General features: G+C 34.9%; 1 pseudogene; it reads right to left on the minus strand.

Annotated features, from left to right (window-relative positions):
* The window catches only part of LOC114222886 (complement factor H-like), a 129,531-nt pseudogene that overhangs the window by 58,014 nt on the left and 54,137 nt on the right, over window positions 1-17,380 (minus strand).

The raw sequence follows: 17,380 nt of genomic DNA on the forward strand, positions 1-17,380 counted from the left end.
CAGCAATAACTGAATAATTTTCATAATTTGAGAAGCATTTGCATCTAAATGAGAAGCATCAATAGAATTAACTACTTAATCTTGCAGGACTTCACGGAATCCCCGCCCCCCCCATATCATACATTTGAAGAAACTAATAACCTACTTACATAAACTTAAAATAAGAAAAGAATCCTCCAACTGGTTTCAAGTCAATATTATAACCACTATGTCTTTCTCAAATGAGAAATTAGTAAAAATTACATAACTGTCAAAGTCGAATTATAGGTTCAAACCCTTTATATCTCTGTGGCATATCTATTCCAGTTGAGTTTTCAAGATGCAACATGACCTATCATAGAAGAACTTTTACACTCTCATGATCATACACTTAATCATTGTTTTCCTAATTAGCTCTTTAGCCCTTTATATCATTTCCCTAATATTAACAACTAAATTAATTCACACAAGCACAATAAATATACAAGAAGTAAAACCAGTCTGAATTATCCTATCAGACATTATCTTAATCCTAATTGCCCTACCATCCCTACAAATTCTTTACATAATAAATACAATCAACAACCCTTCCCTGACTATATATTGAAGCTATAAATATACAAATTATGAAGACTTATACTTCAATTGCTATACAATTCTTATATCAGACCTAAGACCAGGAAAATTATGACTACTAAAGTTAACAATTGAATAGTTTTACCTACAGAAATAAACTAAGTATTCATTTCATCCAAAGACTTACTACATTCATGGGCTGTCCCCTCTTTAGGCCTAAAAACAGACGACATCCCCAGACATCTAAATTGAACAGCCAGCATATCTACATGACTGGGCTTATACTATGGACAATGTAGGTCAAACCAGTTTTATACCTATTGCTCTTCAATTAGTTCCACTAAAATATTTCCAAAAATGGCCTGCATTTATACTGTAAAGACATTAAGAAGGTAAATAGCATTAACCTTTTAAGTTAAAGACTTAGAGTTTAAACCTCTCTTTAATGATATGCCACAACTAGATACATCAACATAATTTATTACCATTATATCAATAATTATAGTATTATTATATTTCAACAAAAAATTTCAAAACATTTCCATCCTTCAAACCCAGAAGTAAAAACAATTAAAACATAAGAACATTTCACCCCTTGAAAAACAAAATAAATGCAAAAATATTCCCCTCTTTCACTATTCCGACAGATTACCATTATTCTCATTATTAGATTCCCAAGCATTCTGTTTCCCACACCTAATCACCTAATTTATAACTGTCTAATTTCTATTCAACCATGATTAATTCAACTTATATTAAACAAATAATAACTATACACAATCATTAAAGGACAAATTTGAACGCTAATAGTTACATAATTTATTTATCAGCTCAACAAATCTATTAGGCCTTCTACCACACTCATTTACACCTACCACACACTCTCAATACATTTAGGAAAGGCTATCCCTCTATGAGCAGCAACAGTAAATACTGGCCTCCACTATAAAACAAAAGCATCCTTGGTTTATTCCCTACCCCAAGGAACACCTATTCTACTTATTCCTATACTAGTTATTGAAATCATTAGCCTGTTTAGTCAACCAATAATCTGACCATACGATTAACAGCTAACATTACTGCCAGATATCTAATTCACCTAACTGGGCTAGCAACCCTAGCCGTTTTATCATATTTATTATTCTTATCCCACTTACTATCTTTGAATTCACAGTAGCCTTAATTCAAGCTTATGTATTTGTTTTACTTACATGATAATACTTAAAGATATTTAAAGATCCACAAATGTATGCATATCACATGGTAAATCCCAGTCCTCTCTGGGAGCCCTCTCTGTTCTTCTCATAACTTCTGGTAATATGATTCCATTTTAGCCCAATATTCCTATTATCCTTAGCCAATGTACTAACCATATACCAATAGTGACAGGACGTCGTTCAAGAAAGTACATTTCAAGGCCATCACACACCAACTGTCCAAAAAGGACTATGCAATGGAATGATCATATTTATTATTTCAGAAGTCTTCTTTTTTACTGGTTTCTTCTGAGCTTTTTATCTTTCAAGTTTAGCCCTGAAACCTGAATTAGGTGGTTATTGACCACTCACCTCTAAATCACCTAGAAGTATCGCTTCTTAGTACTTCAGTTCTATTACCTTCTAGAGTCTCTATTCCTTGAGCTCAACACAGGCTAAAAGAAGGAAATTGAAAATGTATCTTCCAAGCCCTCTTTGTTACAGTTTTTCTAGGAATTTATTTTACACTACTGTAAGCCTCGGAATATTATGAAACATCATTTACCATTTGAGGTGGAGTTTATGGATCACCATTCTTTATAGCCAGGCTTAGACAGATGGTACGTAATTATCAGTTCTACTTGTGTCATTGTCTGCTTTATACATCAGCTAAAGTTCCATTTTACATCTAATTACTATTTTGTATTTGAAACAGCTGCCTGGTACTACAGTTCACAGATCTATATGTCTCTATCTATTGATGAGGATCTTATTCTCTCAGTATTAAATAGAAATTGACTTCCAATCAATTAGTTTCTGTATAACCTGAAACGATTAACAAACCTTATACTGACACTATTTACCAATACACTATTAACATCATTACTTATATTTATTGCATTCTGATTTCCTCAACTAAATGACTATTGACTATGCAGAAAAATCAAGCCTATACAAATGTGGATTTGACCCCATAGTGTCAACACACCCACCCGTCTCCACACAATTTTTCTTGGTAGCCATTCCATTTCTATCATTTGATCTAGATGTTGCCTTCTTCCTACCCCTACCCTGAGCATCCCAAACAACCTAAAAATTATACTTATTATGATCTTAGTTCTGATTTTATTACTAGCCATAAACTTAGCTTATGACTTCAAAAAGGATAGAATGAATATGATAATTAAATTAAAGCAAGTAATTTTGGCTCATTAAATTATTATTAATTTCATAACTCAAATTTTCTTAGTTTTTAATATTATTTTAGCATTTGCAGTATCTTTTAAAGGACTACTAATACATTAATCCCACTTATGCATAGAAGGTGTAATATTATCATTATTCTTTATAGCAACCATAATAATGCTAAACATTCACTTTACATTAGCTAGCATAACGCCCATTATCTTATTAGCATTCACAGCCTATGAGGTTGCACTAAGACTGTCATTACCAGTTACAGTGTCCAACATCTATGGTATTGACTTAGCACAAAATCTTAACCTTCTTCTATGCTAAAAATTATTATTTAAACTATAACACTAATGTCATTAACATGATTATCAAAAAATAACATAGTCTGAATTAATATAGCAACTTACAGCCTATTAATCAGCTTTATCAACTTATTCTCCTGGATCAACTTAATGATAATGGCCTTTTCACTAATCTTCTATTCTGACTCCCCATCAGCATCTCCGCTAACATTAACAACATGACTTCTCCCATTACTACTTACAGCCAGCCAATGTCATCTGTCCAAAGAATCACTAACCTGAAAAAAAACTATATATACAATACTAATTATATTATATTCTTTTTTTTATTATGTTCAGCTAGCCACTGTATGGTACATCATTAGTTTTTGATGCAGTGTTCAATGATTCATTAGTTACGTATATTACAAACATTCTTAATTATGACTTTCACTGCTAAAGAATTGGTCCTATTTTATATTTTATTCAAAGTAGCATTAGTCCCAAACCTATCATTATAACTGACTAAAGAAATCAGACAGAACAATTAAATGAAGGACTTTATTTCTTATTTTATATATAGTAGGGTCACCTCCACTTCTCATCGTGCTAATTTTAATCCAAAATCATATAAGTTCATTACATTTTCCAATACTTCAATACTGAAACCAAACGCTACTCAGTTCTTGATTCAACATTTTCCTATGACTGGCATGCATATTAGCATTTTTGTAAAAATATCTTTTTATGGTCTGTACCACTGATTACCAAGAGCACATGTAGAAACCCCAATTTCTGGATCCATAGTATTTGCAGCCATACCACTCAAACTAGGTGGCCATGGTACACTACAAATTACAATAATAACCCCTTAACAAATTATATGCCTTACCCTTTCCTTATATTTTCCTGGTGAGGAACAATTACAACCAGCTTCATCTATTTACATCAAACCGTCTTAAAATCACTCATTGCATAACCCTCTGTCAGCCATGTAGCACTAGGGATTGTAGCCATTCTCACCCATGAAGCTACATAGGAGCTACAGTCCTGATAACTGCCCATGGCCTTACATCATCAGTACTATTTGTCTAGAAAATTCAAACTATGAATTAATTCACAACCAAACTATAATTCTAGCTCATGGACTGCAGATACTCCTTCTACAAAGAGCAACACGATGACCACTGGCAAGGCTTACCAACTTAGCTTTACCTCCAATAATTAATTTAATTGGAAAACTATTCATAGTAATACCATCATTCTCAAACATTACTATCATCCTAATAGGAATCAATCTTGTGATTACTGCCCCATATTCCCTTTATATATTAATCACAAGGCAAATAAACATTTTATGTCAATAACATTAAGCTATCATTTACACAAGAATATGCCCTCATAACCTTACATTTATTACCCCTTCCACTTTTATCACTTAATCCTCAAATTATTTTGGGACCTATAAACCATAGAGTTAACTAAAAACATTAGATTCTGAATCTAACAATAAAAATTTATAGAAGTTATTTTATCAAGAAGTATGCAAGAACTGCTAATTCATGCCTCCATATATAATAATATGGCTTTTTCAAGCTTTTAACCAATAGACGTATTCCACTGGTCTTAGGAACCAAAAAATGGGTGCAACTCTAAATTAAACTAATAAATCTATTCACCCCTTCTATATTAACTTTACTATTTATGTTAATTTTACCAATCGTAGTAACCACCTAACCACCTCTAACATATATCCACCTCTAATCTATATCCATACTATGTAAAACCTATCATTTCATATGCCTTCATCACCAGCTTAATTCCCACAATATTCATTTACTCATGCCAAGAAATAATTATTCCAAACTGTTACTGAGTAAATTCAAACCCTAAAACTATCACTTAGCTTTAAATTAGACTATTTCTCTGTAATATGTATATCAGTAGCACTTTTTGTTACATGGTCAGTTATAGAGTTCTCAACATGATATATACATTCAGACTCCAACATTAACCAATTTTTCAAATACCTACTTATATTCCTTATGACTATCCTAATCTCAGTCCCTGCAAACAATCTTTTCCAGCTTTTCATCAGATGGGAAGGAGTAGGAATATATCATTTCTATTAATCAGGTGATGATGCTATGGGCCAAGCTGATGCAAACCCTGCTGCCCTCCAAGCAATCCTATACAACTGTTTTGGAGATACTGGATTATTAGACCAATAGCATGACTTCTGTTTAATTTAAATTCATGAGACTTTCAACGAAGTTTTATACCCAACTTTAGTCATGTTAATCTTCCTTGAACTGGACTTTTTTTAGCCAAAACTGGCAAATCCGCCCAATTTGGCCCTCACCCATGACTTCCCTTGGCCACAGAAGGCCTGACACCCATCTCAGCCCTACTTCATTCAAGTACAATAGTTGTAGCAGGTATCTTCTTAATAATCCATTTATAGAAAATAACAAATATAGAAATAACAAAGATAGAAAATAACAAAGCCATTCAAACCCCGACACTGCTTAGAAGCTATCACCATGCTATTTACAGCAATCTGTTCTCTTACTCAAAATAAGGTTTAAAAAATTGTTGCTTTCTCTACTTGAAGTCAATTAGGCTTAATAATACTGACTATAGGCATTAACCAACTATATTTAGCATTTCTTCACATCCAAACACATGTGTTCTTCAAAGCTATGCTGTTTTATGTTTTGGGTCTGTTATAAAAAATCTAAATGATGAACAAGACATCTGATAAAAAATGTATTTAAATCTGGCAGCAATAGGTAGGATTATGAATAGGTATACCTATAGGAATAGGTAGACTTAATTTCACCATTACATTCAGGTTTTTTTAGTGCCAGAATTTTTAAAATGCCAGAATGAACCAATAATATTAAAAAAATAGGATGACTTCATCATGCAAACATTGCAATGGTAAAATATATAAGTGGCTCTATATATTTAGACATCAGAAGTATCCTGTATCTTTGATGACAATTGATTATTTTCAATGAATTGTATTGAAAATAGAATTTTAGTTTGCATCCTGTCCTCACTTACACACTGAGGTGGAGAACTCCATTTTCCCATGTAGCACATTATCCCATCTTCTTCAGATATCCTGAAACCATCTTCACAAATATAACTTAATTTAGTGCCATGTGCATAAAGCCTGGGTTTAAATGTTTCTTTCCTTTCTTCTGAAGAACTAGATATGATTCCATGTTCTATATGAGATGGTTGAGAACATGGAATCTTTTCTATAAGAAGAACAGAGATCAAAGAGTCAAGCATCAATACAATGCTTACATTGAAAAATACAATCAAATACTACTTGGGATTTTAAAATAAGGACAATGTAAACAAATTAAATCATTTAAAACTGAAATATTTGCAACTTGCAAGGATATATGTCTCCATGATATCTATGCTGCTATTCTCTGAGGCTCAATATGCCTATTCATTCTTGTCTTGCTCATCATAAGGAGTAAAATAGGCATAAAAGGAAATTTTATCTCATGTCTACATAGTAACCCAAAGTTTTTGTCTGTGTTCACTTCACAGAAGCAGTGAAAGAATGCTGATTGATTTGTGTACCTAGATTGTAATTTACTGTTTCAAGATAAAGTGGAATACAGAGAAAGTCTTCCTCTTGTTCATTTACAGAAAGCACAGGGCAGTGTTAACCTCATTTGAAAGAACATCATAAAGCGAGTTTGCACTACTGACCCACACAGTGTGGTATTGACTGCTGTGTTCCATCTTTGATTATGGGTGTTGGGTAGGGGAAGTATACCATGAGCCTGGAACATTGTGTTGTGCTATAAAGAAAAGAAATGTGGTGAGCACTGTGTATTGTGTAAGACTGATGAATCATAATCCTGTACCCCTGAAACAAATAATACAGTATAAGGGTGCCTGGGTGGCTCAGATGGTTGGGCATCTGCCTTTGGCTCAGGTTGTGAGCCCCAGGGTCCTGGGATCGAGCCCCTCATCAGGCTCCCTGCTTGGCGGGAGGCCTGCTCCTCCCTCTCCCTTTACTGCTCCCCCTGCTTGTGCTCTGTCGCTCTATCAAATAAATAAATAAAATCTTAAAATAATAATAATAATACAGTATATGTTAATAATAATAAAAAATAATTTAAAAAAGAGATGCTCAAAGATTAATGGGGATATAACAAAGCAATCAGGGGCTAGTTGCAAGAAGCACTCACTAGCCAAATTTGGGATAACTTAAGCTTCAAAAATAATACTATAATTGATTGTTACAAATTGAATAAAAATTCATGAATCCACACTGATACAATATTTTTCAAAAAGAAAGAAAAGAATCTTTAATGCCATCATAGAAGATCACCATTACATCAAGTCCTCACTCCAAAAATTGGAAATTAAAGAGCAAAAATAAACATTTACTAAATCTTGTTAGGTGAAAATTTTAAAAATAGTTGGTACATTAACACTCATCTTTACACAAGAATGACAATGAATAAGTGCAGAAAAATTATAGAATTGATCTTTAAAAATCACTACTTTGCAGCCAACAATGCAATAGTTGGTTATAGGCTATAATACTAATTGTAGGTTAAGTGTTATAAACAGATTCCATAAGCATTAGATGAAAGGTTTTGGACAAATAATATATATACACCAATGTTAATATTAACAGCAAAGATAACTTGCCATTTAAATGTGAGAAAACTGGCTGTCGTTTGTGATTCAAATTTAGATAAATTGATTCTATTGGTGATAGCCAGGTTTCTCATTCATTTTTTCCCCAAATTTTTATTTAAATTCTAGTTAGTCAACATGCTTAGAGTGCCACCTGATTTGATGCGATATGAAGTAACAAGATAACACCATAAAATTTTTTTACCTTAATTATTTATATCCTTATTTTCATCTTAAAATTTTCATGTTTTTGTAGAAACTTAAAATACTTATAGTCAAATGATTTTAACTAATTACGTAATGTGAAATGTATGAACATAAAACTCCTCATTCAGACTCTTGTCATTAAATGTTTCCAAAACCCTCAATACCAGCAAAATCATGAAAATGTTTTCAGATCTAATGATCATCACAAAGAAGTTTTCATAGGTCTCAACATGTATTATCTTAGTTTTTAATATATCTTTATTCTAAAATAATATATTCTTGTGGTCCAAAGGTGATATCTGCTAAAGATAGAAAAAAATGGAGAATACTGTTGAGTATTAAGGAATTAAATACCAACTCAGACCACTAATTTCTGACTATAGCTAACTATAGCTTTTGTAAATATTCTATTGTACTTCTGCTGACCTTGTTCTGTAAACATTTATTCAGTGTTCAAAGCATGGGGTTTGTGTGTGTGTGTTTGTGTTTATACTTGATTTTGGATTTGGGGGTCACTTTTCATGTCATGTTATTATAGTTATACACACAATTAGATTCTACTTTGTCTTTATGATTTAATTTTTATGTGTGGTAGAGAGTCACCTTGTAGGAGATCATGCATTTCATCATTTTTTGGTATATACATCTATTGATAGATAAGCAAAAGTAAGTGATAACTACTTACATCATATTACTAACATAGATATGACATAGGTTTTATGTGTTTTTGAAATAATATTATTTTGAAGAAGGAGAAAAGCATTTTCTCACATTTCTGCTGAAACAGGGTCTCAGGAGGCCTCAGAAGTCATGGAGGGAGCTTTGAGAAAGTTAGGAGAAAGATGGATAGAAGCAGGCCCTGAAGTGATTGAACCTAATTTCTTGCCATAGATATTTTATGAATAGGACACATAGCATTTTGGTTTGTCAAGTTTTAATGTGGTGATTTGTATTTTAAGATTTTATTTATTTGAGAGGGGGAGGGAGAGAGAGAGTGCACATGAGTGGTGGGGGGAAGGCCAGAGGGAGAAGGAGAAGTAGACTCCCCGCTGAGCAGAAAGGCTGAGGTGGGACTAAATCCCACACCCTGAGGTCCCACCCATCCCACTGAGCTACCCAGGCACCCCTAATGTGGTGCTTTCAAGAAGTGATTCATTTGTTTTTGTGCCAATACCATGACGTCTTGATGATCACAGCTTTGTAATATAGCTTGAAGTCCGGAATTGTGATGTCCCCAGCTTTGGTTTTCTTTTTCAACAATCCCCTGGTGATTCAGGGTCTTTTCTGGTTCCATACAAATTTTAGGATTGTTTGTTCCAGCTCTGTGAAAAATGTCAATGCTATTTTGATGGGGATTGCATTGAATGTTAGATTGCTCTGGGCAGCATAGACATTTTCACAATGTTTATTCTTCCAATCCATGAGCATGGAATGTTTTTTCATCTCTTTGTGTCTTCTTCAATTTCTTTCATAAGTGTTCTCTAGTTTCTAGAGTATAGATCCTTTACCTCTTTGGTTAGGTTTATTCCTAGGTATTTTATGGTTTTTGGTGCTATTATAAATGGAATCAATTCCTTAATTTCTCTATCTTCACTCACATTGTCAATATATAGAAATGCAACTGATTTCTATGCCTTGATTTTGTATCCTGCCATGTTGCTGAATTGCTGTATGAGTTCTAGTAATTTGGGGGTGGAGTCTTTTGGGTTTTCCACATAAAGTATCATGTCATCTGCAAAGAGACAAAATTTGACTTCTTCTTTGCCAATTTGAATGACTTTTATTTCTTTTTGTTGTCTGATTGCTGAGGCTAGGACTTGTTGTACCATATTGAACAAAAGTGGTGAGAGGGGCATCCCTGTCATGTTCCCGACCTTAAGGGAAAAGCTCTCAGTTTTTCCCCATTGAGAATGATATTCACTGTGGGCTTTTCATAGATGGCTTTCATGATATTGAGGTATGTTCCCTCTGTCCCTATATTTTGAAGAGTTATAATCAGGAAAGGATGTTGTATTTTGTCAAATACTTTTTCTGCATCAAGTGAGAGGATCATATGGTTCTTGTATCTTCTTTTGTAAATGTGATCTATCACATTGATTGATTTGCAAATGTTGAACCACCCTTGCATCCCAAGAATAAACCCCACCTGGTCATGGTGAATAATCCTTTTAATGTACTGTTGGATCCTATTATCTAGGATTTTGTTGAGTATTTTGGCATCTAAGTTCATCAGGAATATTGGTCTGTAGTTCTCCTTTTTGTTGGGGTCTTTGTCTGGCTTTGGGATCAGGGTAATGTTAGCCTCATAGAAGGAGTTTGGAAGTTTTCCTTCCATTTCTATTTTTTGAAACAGCTTCAGTAGGATAGGTATGATTTCTTCTTTAAATGTTTGGTAGAACTCCCCTGGGAAGTCATCTGGCCCTGGACTCAGTGGAACAGAATAGAGACCCCAGGAATGGACCCTCAACTCTATGGTCAACTAATCTTCGACAAATCAGGAAAGAATATCCAATGGAACAAAGACAGTCTCTTCAATAAATGGTGCTGAGAAAATTGGACAGCCACATGCAGAAGAATGAAACTGGACCATTCTCTTACATCATACACAAAGATAAGCTCAAAATGGGTGAAAGACCTCCATGTGAGACAGGAATCCATCAAAATCCTAGAGGAGAACATAGGCAGTATCCTCTTCGACATTGGCCACAGCGACCTCTTTCAAGAAATGTCTCTAAAGGCAAGGGAAACAAAAGCAAAAATGAACTTTTGGGACCTCAGCAAGATAAAAAGCTTTTGTACAGCAAAGGAAACAGTCAACAAAACTAAAAGGCAACCCACAGAATGGGAGAAGATATTTACAAGTGACATTACAGATAAAGGGCTGGTATCTAAGATCTATAAAGAACTTCTCAAACTCAACACCCAAAAAAACAAATAATTCAGGCAATAAATGGGCAGAAGACATGAACAGACACTTCTCCAAAGAAGACATACAAATGGCTAACAGACACATGAAAAAAATGTTCAACATCACTAGCCATCGGGGAAATACAAATCAAAACCACAATGAGATACCACCTTACACCAGTTAGAATGGCAAAAATTGAGACAGGAAACAACAAGTGTTAGCAAGGTTGTGGAGAAAGGGGAACACTCCTACACTATTGGTGGGAATGTAAGCTGGTATAGCCACTCTGGAAAACAGTATGGAGGTTCCTCAAGACGTTAAAAATAGAGCTACCCTGTGACCCAGCAATTGCACTACTAGGTATTTACCCCAAAGACACAGATGTAGGGGCACATGCACCCCAATGTTCATAGCAGCAATGTCTACAATAGCCAAACTGTGGAAGGAGCCAAGATGCCCTTCAACAGGTGAATGGATAAAGATGTGGTTCATGTATACAATGGAATATTATGGAACTGGAGGGGATTATGCTAAGTGAAATAAGTCAAGTAGAAAAAGACAATTATCATATGGTTTCACTCATATGTGGAACATAAGGAATAGCACGGGAGACCACAGGGAAGGGAGGGAAAACTGAATGGGAAGAAATCAGAGGGGGAGACAAACCATGGGAGACCCTGGACTCCAGGAACCAAACTGAGGGTTACAGAAAGGAGAGAGGCAGGGGGATGGGGTAGCCGGGTGATGGGTAGCAAGGAGGGCACATGTGGTGATGAGCACTGGGTGTTATACACAACTAATGAATCATTGAACACTATATCAAAAACTAATGATGTATTATATGCTGGCTAATTGAACATAATAATAAAAAATAAAAATAATTAAATTTAAAAATAAAAATATCAAATAGATTCAAATGAGCATATAACATCTTGTAAATGCATGCTCTAAGCATACATACCTTTCAATAATTATCTGCTAGGTTACCAATGGTCTAAACTATCAAGGAAAAAAACTGATTTATTTTTATCCTTTTTATTTATTCATTAAAATTTTAATGTAATATTTTTCCAACTTTACAAAGATATAATTGACAAATAACATTCTGTAAACTCAAGTTGTAAAACATGATGATTTGATACACATATATAGTGCTAAATGATTACCATAAGATTAATTAACATCTCTATCACTTCACATAATTCCTATTTTTGTGTGTGTGGTGTGAACATTTATGATCTACTCTCTTAACAACTTTCAAATATATAACACAGTTTTGTTAACTAAAATCATCATGCTGTACATTAAACTCCCAGAACTTAATCATCTTATACCTAAAGTTTGTACCCTTTGACAAACATCTCTCCATTCCTTGGATTTATTTTTTAATGGAGCATATGTGAGACCTGGTTAAAAAGGTACACATGTATCCATTCAATAGACCCTAACTGAGTGCTTACTATGTGCCAGGAATTGACCTAGACATGACTCCATTTGTTATTTAACTTAATTTGCTTATTTCCCACATTATACCTCACTTTAAAAATATTTACTGACACCCCCCCTAAAAAAAAGTGATTCATTTGTCTCTTAGATTATAACTACACCATCCACATAATATTAAACACATTCTGACTTATGAATAAAAATTAGTTAATACTTGAAAAACTAAACTGAGAATAGGTTAATAATGAAAAATTCTGAATAAATATACATATTTTAATTTTAGGACAGCATTTTAACCATTGTTTTATCCACAGACTGGATATGTCAATTTCCCTTCCCGACAGGTTGCTCGGAATGTATATCATGGTGTCTTTCTATGATATCCATAGTTACATTCAAATTCAACAATATCCCCTGCTCTTGCAGAAATTTGTTTCTCCCTACTCCATCGTAACCATATGTTAAACATTCTCATGGTTTCTTCTGATAGCACACATGGATCTGAAAGTACAAAAAATGAACAAAAAACATTAAGTAGTAAGTAATATTTTCCCCAGAATTTTGGACTTTCAAGGGGAATCTTCCACACTGGTTCAGGGCTTCATTCTCAAAATCTTTTCTAAACCAACAGACTGAAAATCCATCATGTAGATTTAAATGATTTTAAGCAATGAATGATGTAAAAATGAGGTACTATGTTTAGTCTGTGATAATTGTTACAATCAAAGATTCATGTCAATTATGAATTATGAATTAAAAAATATTTCGCTGCCTGAACAAGAATTTTGCAAACTTTATTTGCTCACGTATTAATGTTTGATAGTCAAGCATTCAACAGAATGACGGTTTGTTAATCCTTGAAAATTCTATTATAAATAGCTAAACATCATATTCACTACACTGACTTTCCCAGGATCCATGAGAACATTAAAATATTTACCTAAGCATTTTGGTGGTTTCGACCACTGTCCATTACTACATATTACATTCCTGTTTCCCTAAAGTGCATAGAAGGCCTGGCATTGCTACTCAACTGATGATCCTGGAGCATAAGCTGGTAATGGGAATGAGGTAATGTCTCGGGGGCCCACATTTTCCTTTAGGGTCTAAAAGACATTATTTGACTTATTGAAAGGCCAAAGAAAAACAGGTTAAAGTGATAAAAATATAGTACAATACTTAATATCAACACTTGTAATATCTGCTGACACAAATGATTCATTAAAGAAATTTTAATCACAGAAACTGAAAAGCACACATGTACGCCCTTTTTTATCCCACATGAAAGCATACAGAAGCATTAACAAATACATCTGCTTTGCAGTATTGTGATATTAAAAATGTTTTTCTTAGTGAATAAATGCTGGATAGATGGGTAGCTAATATAAACAAAGAATCTTTATTGCTATAGACAACATACTACAGTGTCTATTGGATCTCTAGTCATTGTTTATTGATTTTCACTTTTATTACAAAAGAAACATCGACTTCTTTAATAAAATTCAAGGAATTACACATTTGTATAATGTAAAAGGGAATTGCTGGCTCCTGTTCTGGACAAATGAGGTAGAAACATTTCTGCTCAGTCCTTCTGCTAAGTATAACCAAAAATCCTGAACGTATTGCAAAAATCCAACATAAGAGACTATGAAAGATGTAGACAAGAAGTCAGTCTTTCAAGGACTTCAGAATTCAAGGAATCACACTGCAGTGAGTTATTTGGTTTTTCATTTTGCCTTCAGTGGATCCTGGACTGAGCACTGAAGAAGACTGTAACCCAGAAATGATACCAAGTTCAAGCAAAAAAAAAAAAAAAAGGTCCCAAGAATTTCCTTTGTTTCTTTAGACAAAGGCTCAGGAAAGGAGTAAGCTAGCAAAACAAACATCTTTACACAATACTTAAATTACCTCAGAAAAATATCATAGAAGAAACTTAAGACCACGCCTCTCCCTACCTTGATCCACAGAGGCCAAGTGAGGAGCCTGAACTTACACCCTGCATGGTAGTAATGGGGGCCTGAGAAATAAAAGACTTCAATAAAATCAGAAGTCTTAAAACACAATACCCAAAATGTCCAGAATATAATTGGAAATCATTCATCATACCAAGGACCAGAAATACCTAAAAAGGGAAAGAAAATCAACAGAAGACCACACTAAGATGACACCGATATTGGAATTCTTTGACAATGGTTTTTAAAAATCCAATAGGAAGTATAGAACTGAGAAATATAATAATAAAAATTTTTAGAAACCTACTGGCTGGGCTCAGTTATAGATCTCAGGTGATGGAAGGCTATACAAACTTGAAAATAGAACACAAATTATTCACTTGGAAAAGACTGAAAACAACAACAAAAAGTAGATGAGCTTTAAGGACCTGTGAGATGTTAGCAAAAAACCGGATACTCAGAAAGAAAACAGAAAGAGGTTGGAGATTAAAACAACAACAACACAACTTTCAAAAATAATATCTGATAAATTTCCCATATTGGGCATAAGGCATAAACCTACACATTAAAAAGGCTGAACAGGATAAACCTAAAGAAATTCATGCCAAGATACATTGTAATCAAACTGCTGAAAACTACTGAGAAAAGGAAATATATATATATATATATATATATATATATATATATATATATATATATATATATCCGAAGCAGCTAGATAGAAATTATGCTAACCTATGGGGAAAGAGGATTCCAGTGTTGGTGGGATTCTCATCTGTCACCATGGAGCCAGAAAGAAGTGACAACACCTCTCAAGTGCTGGAAGACAAGAACTGTCAACCCCAAATTCTATATGCAGAGATACTATCTTACAGGATTTAAGGGCAAAATGAAGACATTCTGAGAAAAAGGAAGACAGAGAATTTGTCTGCAGCAGACCTGTCTGCCCTTAAAGAATTGCTCAAGGAATTCTTCAAGTTCAAAGGAAAAGATAACAGAAGGATGGAGATTTCAGGAAGGAAGAAAAAAAAAACAATGAAATTAATAAAAATGGGGGTGAATGTAATATACATTTTCCTAATGAGTTTGTTATGTTTGATGTTTGTGCAAAATTATATAATTTAATGTGGTGCTCACTAAATGTAGAGGAAATACTTAAAAGCTTTATGTTAAAAATTTGGAGAGAGTAAATAGACCTAAATGGAAGCAAGGTTCCCACATTTCACTTGATGTGGTAAAATGTCAATACCAGGGGGGAGTGATAAGCTATATATGTGCATCTTCATACCACCAGAAACACTAATAAAACTACACAAAGTGATCTGTTCAACAACAATATAGATATATCAAAACAAAATGATTTTAAAATGTTCCAAAAATCCACAGGGAAGGCAAGAAAACAGGAATGAGAAACAGAGGAAACACACATAAAACAAATAATAAAATGGCTGACACAGCCCCTAATCTATCAATAATTACTTTATGTGTAAATGGTATTTTTTTTAAGATTTTATTTATTTGTCAGAGAGAGAGAGAGAGAGACCATATGCGTGTACAAGCAGGGAAGCAGCAGGCAGAGGCAGACGGAGAAAGAGGCTTCCCTCTGAGCAAGGAGCCTGATGCTGGACTCCATCCCAGGACCCTGAGATCATGACCTGAGCTGAAGGCAGACAATCACCTGAGCCACCCAGGCATCCCTGTGTAAATGGTTTAAATGCTTCAGTTAAAAGAGTTAAAATGGCATGGTGGACACATAAACAAGACCCAACTATATGGCGTCTAAAAGAAACTCACTTTGAACATGAAAACATAGGTGGGCTCAAAGTAAAAGATTGGAAAGTATATATGGCAGGCAAAAGTTGATATGAAATACAAATGGCTAATATAATATCACTTTTGTTGCCTTCATTTCCTGAACTCTAAATACTAGAGTGTTCTATGACTGGTTCTCAGACTTTCTTTTCTGTACACACTAATCCCCTGGATAAGCTCCACTAGTAAACTACCTTGAAATATAATCCACATGCTGAATAAGCCCAAATTTATATCACCTTCTATGATCACACCCCAGCTGCCTATTCCATGTCTCAAAATGGAATTTCTTGAGTAGTCAGATGTACTTAAGGTAGCTTTAATACATTTGTTCCTCAGAAAATAACTGAGTGTCCTAATGCTTAAGATAGGCAATTTTCCATGATTCCAACTGTTCTTTTAATCTGGCCAAATCCTTCATGAAACAAATACACTACATTGGAGGAGGAAAAGATGGCAGAGGAGTAGGGGACCTTATTCCAACCAGTCCCTGGAATTGAGCTGGATATCTACCAGACCACCCTGAACACCCACGAAATCAGCCTGAGATGTAAGAAGATAGATCTGGATCTCTACAAACAGAGTATCGCAGGTGGTTGGTTTCGAGGTGTGGAGCGGGGAGCCGTGATTCTGCAGGCAGATATCAGAGGATAAACAGAAGGGGGGAGGGAGCAGAGCCATGGTGATCCTACACCACCAGTGAGTGATAGCCTCCCACACTGGGGACGGGGCAGAGACCTGCAGACTGGTAGCGATGGAGAAAGGACTTTAGGGCAGCCCCCAGACTGAAACCCAGAGCAGTGGGACCACACATGCGAACTGAGGGCCGCAGGCAGTTTTAGAAGCACAAAGGGCAGAGACATGCCCCAACCCGGAGGTGAGGACTGGGAGCCCTGCTGAGGGGCACACAATCCAGGACGCTGCAGTTTATAGCAGCACAGACAGAAACGGAGATAATGTGGCCTGGAGAACTCACTGAAGAACAATCTGCAATCTCTCTGCTCTGAGGCAGAGGGTTGGAAACAATCTCTTCTGCTCTGACTCTCAGAAGAGATGTGGAAAGCTGCCAGGGAAAGCCACCAGAGAACAAAAGCCCCAAAAAAACAGTTTTCACTGAGCCCATCCCCTACTACAGGGGCAGGGCAACTC

The sequence above is a fragment of the Eumetopias jubatus genome, unplaced genomic scaffold, assembly GCF_037043125.1.
Source record: "Eumetopias jubatus isolate StellerSeaLion01/CBP00866 unplaced genomic scaffold, mEumJub1_p1.0 scaffold_12, whole genome shotgun sequence".
NCBI classification, from domain to species: domain Eukaryota; kingdom Metazoa; phylum Chordata; class Mammalia; order Carnivora; family Otariidae; genus Eumetopias; species Eumetopias jubatus.